The 9,529-nt window shown below is 34.1% G+C and overlaps 1 long non-coding RNA gene across 2 annotated transcripts; it reads right to left on the reverse strand.

Annotated features, from left to right (window-relative positions):
• Positions 1–799: 799 nt before the first annotated feature.
• LOC121460610 lies at positions 800–6,519 on the reverse strand. Of its 2 annotated transcripts, none has more exons than XR_005976091.1 (6): positions 6,476–6,519; positions 4,755–4,817; positions 3,665–3,685; positions 3,396–3,425; positions 2,196–2,329; positions 800–1,012 (listed from the first exon to the last, which is right to left on the reverse strand). It is a non-coding gene; the product is annotated as an uncharacterized LOC121460610 (long non-coding RNA). The 2 variants fall into 2 exon arrangements; XR_005976092.1 differs by having other exon boundaries at positions 6,470–6,515.
• Positions 6,520–9,529: the final 3,010 nt, after the last annotated feature.

A 9,529-nucleotide genomic window follows, 5' to 3' on the forward strand; every position in this document is an offset into this window, starting at 1 on the left:
AAAAGAAGGCATTTCATACATTTTAAATCTGTTTTTGAGTAAGCTGGGAGATTGAGATCTTATTTTATTCTTCTGGACTCCAATATTCAGTTTTTACAAACCATGTGTTGACATGATGTCTTTTCTTTATTGTATACTTCTGAGCTTTTATCAATCACGAGGTGGCCATAATATGGTGATTTATTTGAGCTCCTACTTTATTCCAATGATCTCTATGTCTGTTTTTGTTCCACTAGCATCATGCCTTTACAACTACAGCTCTGACCTATAATTTGAGGTAAAGGATCCAAATTCCATCAGAGTTCTTTACCAAAATTACTTGTGTCCAGTCTTTGATGTTTCCAAATGAATTTTCCTTTTTAAAAATTTTTTCCTTTTTAAAAAAAATTTCTAGATCTCTAATGAATGTAAGTATATTTTTGTTTGTTTGTTTTTGCTTTTGCTTTTTGAGATAGGATATCTCTATAGTTTTGGAGCCTGTGCTGGAAATTGTTCTGTAGAGTAATAGGCTGGCCTTGAACTCACAGACTTCTGTTTGCCTTTGCCTCCTGAGTGCTGGGATTAAAGGGATGAGCCACTACAGTCCAGGTTTCTTTATTTCTTCCTTCCTTCCTTCCTTCCTTCCTTCCTTCCTTCCTTCCTTCCTTCCATGTAGTTGTAACTTGTAATTAATTGTTTTGCATGTATTTATGATATCTATGTATATATGGCTATAAGAGTGCTGTGATGCTCATATAAAGATCAGAAACAACTTTTTGCAGTCCTGATGTAAAAAATAAAAAGAAGACCACACAAAGGATGATGCACTTGCTATTTATTTTCTTGCATAATTAAATGTATTTCTATCAGGATCATTGGTGCTATTGGGTTTAATGTATGAAGTGGAAGATCTAAAATCATACAGAAATTTTAAGTGAAGATATTTCCTCATTTGCCATCTTTATCAGCATTGTGTGGAAGTGTCGAGGAAAGATGAACAATCATGATTGATGGGAAGTAACTTGATAGCATCCTGAAAACAAAAGCAATAGAATTATCTCAAAAATTAAAATACTGTAGATATATGTTTGGTAAAGAAAAACTTCATGTATGAATGAATCTGATCAAGTGTCTGCAGGAACACCAAAGACAACATAGAGAATGAAATAAGAATTAAATCAAACAACATCACATACCCTCTGACTTCCACAATTTTAAATTCTATCAAATTCATTTATGATTAATCTACTGAGTCTAACCTGTCTTTTCATTCTCATGTCTTGCTTTCCAATCATATTTGGATATATGCTATAATAAAAAAAATCTTAGTTGTAATTCAATGCTTCAAGGAGATTATCTGAGGTTTTTAATTCCCTATGATAACCAGATAATTAACTTTAATGAAATGCACAAATATAGTTGAAAAAGCGAAAACTAATAGTTTTTATTTGGTACAAAGACAACTCCTCTTTTACATGCATGATAATTTAGTATTTTATAGTAGATAAATATTTTATATTTCATAAAATTTATACTATTTAATGTGTCTAAATACTTGACTCTCTAAAATTAAATTTGTTAATATTTATGCATCCTTATACTGCAATTACTTTACTGATTTAAATTTGTATTGTCTTTGTATAGTAATTTGTTATGATCAAATATTTCAACCTCATTGTCTTACAGATAACATTAAAATGTTATTAAAACGCATATCAAGACACACGGTTTGCATATAGCTTCCTTCTCTGAAGTACTCCTTCTTCTTCAGAAGCGGTGTACTCAGCTCCTATAAGCTTGTGTTTTGGGAGGAAAAACTTTCAACAGGACCCTAGGCAGCTCTACTGTTTATGGAGTCTCAGTCATAAACATTCACAATTGAGGTCTGTGACACCCTGGAAAATGTTTATGGAATATATAATATGCTTTATACATATTACTGATTTTGTAACATATAGTACATAGTTGAGAATAGCTGAGTGTCAGGAATAATGGTTGTCAGGCCAGGAGAAAAAAAAACTTATATAAGCTTCGCCGACATACCTCTTGATTGGGGCTAATCAGAATATTTTGGTTATGAACATTTCAAAAAGCAATTATACTTCTAGAAATTTTAAATTGAACCTAAATTTCATCTGATGGGTTTGTTCCTTTTTCTTTTTCAACTGATATTACCTTAAGTTTTTGAACTATATGCATATCCAGTTCTATTTTACCTCTTACAAATTTCCTGTGGTTAGTAACCAGAAGGTTCAGGATAAGGATAAGGTTGTATTCTAATATCATATGGTGGAAGATCAGTATCGCTGTCTACTGTTTCAGTTGGAACATATCGGCGATCACGATGTCTCTGTAAAGACAAAAATAGAAAATTAGAAGGATTTGAGACCACATGACTTTAACCACTGTATCTGTCATTAATAAATTCCATGTCCTGGGGTCACTGTAGTTTTGACTGTGAACTACATGATGCTATTTCTCTAGGTTTATGAGATTTTAAATTGTATAAAGAAAATAAAGTTTCAAGGAAGGATAAAAAAGTGTATTTATATCTTATTAGGGTTTTCATTTACGTGGTAGACTATTGGGGAAAGACAAACATAGAAAATGGGCCTTAAATCTCCTTTATGATATCTTCATCTGGCCACCTCCCAATCCTTGAATCTGTAGAGAGGTGACTTTAAACTTAGATGGAGCTTCTCCACAACACTGGAGTTCTATCAGCTGCTGGTCTTTAATACCGCCTAACTTCTGTTTATTCCCATGAATGCAATGCATTTTATCCCTCTTCTGTAATGGTTATTTGAATCATTTTAAGTATTGTATGTTGTGTGTCAGAGAAGAAATTTTGCAGTTATCACATTGATGTGACACAATTTAATTCAGCATAAAAAAAAGACAAGCTAGCCTCGACAGGTATATGTCATTCTATGCAAAAGACTTGAAAAAGAGAAAATAACATAGCCTTCAATAGAGAAAATGGTGTGTCCTTCAGGAGAGGGTTTGGGGAAAAACATCAACAGCACTAAAAGAAATGTCAAGTTAAAATCATGGAGATACATGACAACTTCCTGTTGAATATAATCATAATGTCCTCTCTATATCTTAACTTCGGCAAGAAATACTATCACTTAGGTGAAGCAAATACTGGTGAGAAAATGTGCAGCAACTCAAGAGAAAGTCAATTTACTCTTAACAATAAATTGGCTTCCTTAGAGTAACATTGTAGAATTGTTCTCTAAATTATTTCAAAGGAGATTAAGCACTTTCATGGTGAAAAAAAAAAACAGTGAAATCTCTGACATTTTGCTATCTTGGCAATACACAGGCATCTTCACACAATAGTATTGCTTGTTCCTAGGGAGTAGATTCTAGAGAATCATCTATGAATTGAACAACAATCAAACAGTACTTACATGACCTCTTTTACCATGCTTATGATGTTTCTGCAAAAATGAAAAAGAAAAATACAGTACAGGGCTAGGTAGTGGTGACCCACAACTTTAATACCAGCAATAAGAAGGCAGAGGCAGATGGATGTCTGTGAGTTCGAGGACAGCCTGGTCTACAAGGAGATGCCTGAACAACCAGGACTGTTACACAGAGAAACACTATATCAAAAACCCACAAAAAATTTCAGTTCATGTATGATTATGAAATTCTCCAGTGAATGAGAACATCTTACCTCTCCAGAATGATCAGCAGTCTAGTGGGAAGAAAGAGATTCAGGAATTAGTTAATACACCCCACATTTTCATTTTGACTCTAAATTCACCGTTTTAATATAATAAAATTTTAAAGAATTAAAATTAGACTTTTCTGAGAATAATTTATCATATTTAGTAATTATTTACTTTGGTCCATGTACCCTTAAAGGATGCAGTGTTGTAAAATTTAATTCATACAGATGGTAGAATGAAAATGGAAAAAAAATTGAGTTTGTTTTTATTAGGATAAATAGAAAGTAGTTTAAAATGCCTAATACTGAAATATTGTACTATTAAATTCATCCTTATTTTTTTCCTATTATTTTAGAGTTGAATTTTTCTTCGTGTGTATTTTGTAGCAAAATGTGATAAATGATTATTTTACAAATAATTATTATCAAAATATTATTTGTGGAAGAATTATCACATTTTTATTTCACACATTTCCAATCCTAGATATAATAAAAGAGAATGAGCAGGAAGAAGAAATGGAAGAATTACAAAAGAGTGGGGTATCATAGAGATGCAGGATATAATTAGTGGCAAAGCAGCAAATAAAGATACAAGGTGTGGTGTCTACACTGGGCAAGTCTGCACTTTCATGATGGTATAAAACAGTCTCATAACTTCAAGTAAAAAAAGATTATTAACAGAAATACATGAGCGGTAGAAGGTACATGACAAAACCCTCATTTGACTTGTAGGTCGCTGTTTGGGGTTCACTATTCTAGTAGCCTCAGTCCCTGCTCAGTCTCCTTTTCTTATATGTGTCAGAGGTTCTTTTTCAAGTATAATTCAATCAACATTCAATTTTTCTATTATTTGTGCTCTTGTTACATTTTATGTATATGAAAGTATACTTCCATGTCTGTGTCTAGTTACTAAGAACTTCTAAATAAGAATAAAGTTACAAAAATTGATTCAATAAAAAGTGAGCCCATGAAAAGATTCAAAGTAGTAAAGATTCATTCAAAAGTAAGTAAATATTACTCAGAGTGTTTTTAACCAGACAAGTTGTTGGCTAAAATTGCTAAACACACATTCTTTACACTTTCTGGGTGTACTTACAAGCATGGAGACCATGAGAGCCATTATCAAGGCAAAGACAAGGAACCTCATGCTTACTGAACCCTGTAAAAACACAGGCAACATTTAATAAGCATCTTATTTTCAACTTCAACACAAAGACATTGATGACCCTGCTGTGCTCTTCGTCAGTTGGACTAAGTTTATACCCTCAGTGTTCGCAATGACTAAAAGGGGAGTAGATTAATTAGATGTGAGCTGATAAGAGAACTCTAACGTTAAGTGTTGACACACTAATTGCAGCATGATGAATTATTTAGGACTTTCAAGAAATTAAAATAAAATATTAGATATAGTTTTATTCTATTTTAATTAAACTGATTCAAGGATGTTTACTTAGAATTTTGATATTAACCATAGTGTATAATAAAAGTTAGCTTGAAAGGGAGATGAAATAAAATGCATTCATAGTTACATTGAGAAATTTACTTTTAACCAGTTATTTACTATAAATTATAAAATGAGACCATTGAGGGAAGATAAAATGCAAAGTCTTTCAATAATAGGATAAAAGCTAGGCAGACAGATAAGTAGCCACAAAGAAACACACACATACAAGTAGATACCAATACGCACATTAATTGACACATTGTTGAAGAAATACTTACCAAACACAAATACAATATTTGAAATACCAAAATATTTTCTTTTATGAAAAATAATTAGGTAAATGAAGTAAGGAGAATGAATAGGTAACATAGAAAATTCTGTGCATCATTAATAATATAAGTCCTCAACAATGAAGGGTGTATTTTCCATGCTAAAAATATTATGAATTTGGTGAAATGGCAAAAAATAAAAGAAAGTTGATTGTATAGCATAGAATAACTTTGAGAAGTTGTTATATGTGTACCAATTTCATCCATATTGAAAACATCCCTCCTGATGGATGAGCAATCCTGGATTGCAGATCTTGGGTGCTAATATACCTTAAGACTAGAATCTCAGAAAGATAGAAAAATCTGGAACTCCCTGAGTTTACAGAGCAGCAACCAAGTGCCAGAGAATATGATGCTCCTAGAGGGAGTTCATTGACTTGGACAGAGGGTTACAGATATGCAGATGTGGTGAGAGGTCAGCCATGCAGAGATGATGTTTACAGCAGCATAGTTGCCTTTGACACATCCTCCAACATGCTCTTGTAAGAATCCCCACAAAAGTTCTGGTATGTAATTTGAGTGTGTTCATTTCAGTACCAAAGAGGCTTATGGGGATTTTCTCCTTTTCTCTGTGATCTGTGATTAGTGCAGTACCTTGTATGAGCAGGCATTTGTTCTTACATCTCTCAGAAACATCACCCAGTGTCCTTCTGTCATGGACTTTTACAAACATAAGCCTTTTCACAATGGGACTGTGCAGTTTACCTCTGAATTTTAGGCTAACGTTTCAGGTTAATAGAAAAATCATTATTGAGAAAGTGAATATTGGCTACTGAGGAATGACAAGAAGAAAGATACAATGATTTCTAGGAAATGGGAGAAGTAATACATCACTAATTCCACATCATTCTTTGAAGATATCTAGAGTCTGTTCTTAGGAACTCATATAGGTGCTGAATAGAACCACCACATTTTAAATTCTTTCTGAATAAAACTTTACAGTAGTTAATAGGATTAATTTTAGTTTTCATTTGATTAGTTGTAACAAATAAACAGTTTAGGGAAGACAGCAGCATAGAAGACAAACAGGCATGTTACCTTTACCTAGGTTGAGACTAGTGTCTGAGCGGCAGAGGTGCAGCCTACAGATGGTGATCCTGACTAGAAGGCTGAACATTTAAACATACCAAGATACCAAGCCTACTATTCAAATAGTGCCAATTAAAAGGTCATGTTAAGGAACCTGAAAATAATGTCCAGAATCTGTCTCTTTAAAACACCAGTAATCAACTTGAAAAGGTGATTTTACAATAGGAGTCTGTGAAGAGCAGATGACCAGGAAATAGCAGGAAAGGGGCCATCACTGTTAACCCTTCCAGCATTTGTGAATAATCAGAAAACATCGCCCTGAAATAAAGAGCGACAGAAATAATGGAAATATTAAAGTCATGTTTCTGTAAATCGCTAGTATTATCTCCGTGTCATGTAACACTGTTCCAAATCAGGGAGGCCTTTCTGGAACTTTTGCAGAGTGACTTAGCATCTTTTATTCCTCCTCAGTACAAATAATGATGAATTTGACAGTGCTGTAACCCATTATTTATTTCAAATGTGTTTCCTGCAGAAAACCATTCAAATTATACTTTTAAAATAGTTTAGAGTATTTGAGTATTTTTCTGTCTATTTTAGATACCAGTTTTGTCCAAATTCATTATTCTGTTGTTGAATTTAAATAATAAAATTATCTTCTAGGAGCTTGGTACTATATATTTCAAACATAATGTTGTCCTGACAATTGGGTATTTAGCCCTCTGCCTTTGAGTTTTTATGCACTCATGCAGTAGAGAGAAAGAAGGAAAACACAGTGTATTATATTCTTAGGAAAATTTAAAATCCACTTGCTGGCTACTGTTTTTATTTCTGAGTATCATAGAGACTTTTTTTTCCCACAGGCAACACATCTCTAGAACTTTCTCAAGACCGTAACATTACACAGTGTATAGAGATTAATTAAATATGCCTGATTTTTAGTTAAAATAATTTTATATCATATATTCTGACTTGCTTTTCCCCTTCTCAGCCTCCTCGCAAAGACTCTCTACTTTTCCCACACCCTTTCTTTTCTTCCTCATTAGAAAGCAAACAAGCGCCAGGCAGTGGTGATGCATGCCTTTAATCCCAGCACTCGTAAGGCAGAGGCGGGTGGATCTCTGTGAGTTTGAGGCTAGCCTGGTTGGTCTACAAGAGCTAGTTCCAGGACAGGCTCCAAAGCTACAGAGAAACCTTGTCTTGAAAAACCAAAATAAGAAAGAAAGAGAGAAAGAAAGAAAGAAAGAAAGAGAGAGAGAGCGAGAAAGAAAGAAAGAAAGAAAGAAAGAAAGAAGAAAGAAAGCAAACAAACATTGAAAAAAGGGTGAAAAGATAGAAATAAAAGAAAACCACGTAACGGGTAAAATAAAAAACAACATGTGAAACTAATAAAACAAACAAATGAACAGAAAAATAACCAAAGAAAAGCACAAGAGATACATATAGATGCTAAGACACGCATTCACATACAGATATATTTATTAATGACACAAAATTCAGAAAGCATAATATATAAACAAATGCTCGAAAGGGTGAAAAAACGCCCAGACCGCTATAATACAAAACCAAAACAATACAGTCTTTCAAAAATGCCAAGTTATTTTGTGTTGGCCATCTAAACCTGGCCATGGGGTCTGCTCTTAAGACAGCTTTGTATATTCAGTGAGACTCCATGGGAGAAAAATCAGTTTTCCTTCATGTGTGGTTATCAATGGGAGAGCGTCTGGGTTAGGAACAGGGTCTCTGTCTACTTCTTCTATCAGCACTGAGACCCCCAAATGCTTAGACCTGTGATGGTCCTGTCCTTGCTACCAACTGTCTGATTTCAAAATTGAAATCTTTACCTGCATTCTTCCGTAGTTCTTTCATCACCAATTCACTTACCTAAAATTTGGAGTCATGGTGTTAACAGATCTGACCCTGAAAAAGAATGAGAAAAAATAACATTTGAAATAGATATTTCAGAAATATCAAAAGCTGATATCTTTTGTATTAAACAACATCTATCAGAATACACATATATGAAAATATTTTCTATGAATGTTGTAAGAAATCCGAAGCAAAGAAGTGTGTGAAAATGCCTTCAGTCAAAAATTGTTTTATTTCAGCTTTTTAGGCTGAAGGGGAGTTGTAAATTTGATGCTATCGAGTCCTTAATAGAAGAGCAAGAGTGGAACGTTAAACTAGTCCGACAAAAATGGATAAGTACTTTAATTTTTCCAAGTACCCAATGAATTAGCTTGATTGCTGTATAAACCAAATTTTGAAGTTGAAACTCATCGTGTTCTTTCTCATCCACATCACAATGTCTAACTCATTCTATCAGGTTTCCTTTATAATCACCTGAGGCTTAAACAGCCTTACCATACACCTTGGGCAGCTTTGCTAGTCAGCCGTTTTATTGCAGAAGTCTGTCATACTTCAGTGACCTTCTTGAATTTCTGTGTCTGTAACATCTCCTACTTTCTTTAGAACATTGAGGAAATCAATAAATAGAAAATTGTTGACTGAGTTTCTGTCTCACCCAGTCCTTGTCCTGCCTGGTTCTTGCAGTCCTTAAGTCCCAAAGAAATTACACAGAGGTCTACATTAATCATAAACGGATTGGCCCATTAGCTCAGGCTTCTTATTAACTCTTATAACATATATTAGCCCATTATTCTTGTCTATGTTAGCCACATGGCCTGGTACCTTTTTCAGCGAGGCAGTCACATCTTCCTTTTTCTCTGGCTGGGAAAAAACTCCAGAGGAATGGGCTTTCTCCTCCCCAGAATTCTCCTGTTCTCACTGACCCACCTCTACTTCCTGTCTGGTTGTCCCACCTATACTTCCTGCCTGGCTACTGGCCAATCAGTGGTTATTTAAAATATAATTGACAGAATACAGACCATTCTCCCACATCAGAAAATAATCAAATAGAAAGAATGTAAAGATAAACTTAGATCCCTTCGGTGTACAAGTGAACAAAGAGGACACAGAGGTGGAGAATGTGATCATTGGAGACTGCTTTGTCACAGCCTGCTTAGTAGATGGGTGGGAGTATAAGACAGTCTGAGAAAGCACAGGTAG

This window comes from Microtus oregoni, unplaced genomic scaffold, assembly GCF_018167655.1.
Source record: "Microtus oregoni isolate MIOR12 unplaced genomic scaffold, Mior012 000021F_ref0000039, whole genome shotgun sequence".
NCBI lineage: Eukaryota > Metazoa > Chordata > Mammalia > Rodentia > Cricetidae > Microtus > Microtus oregoni.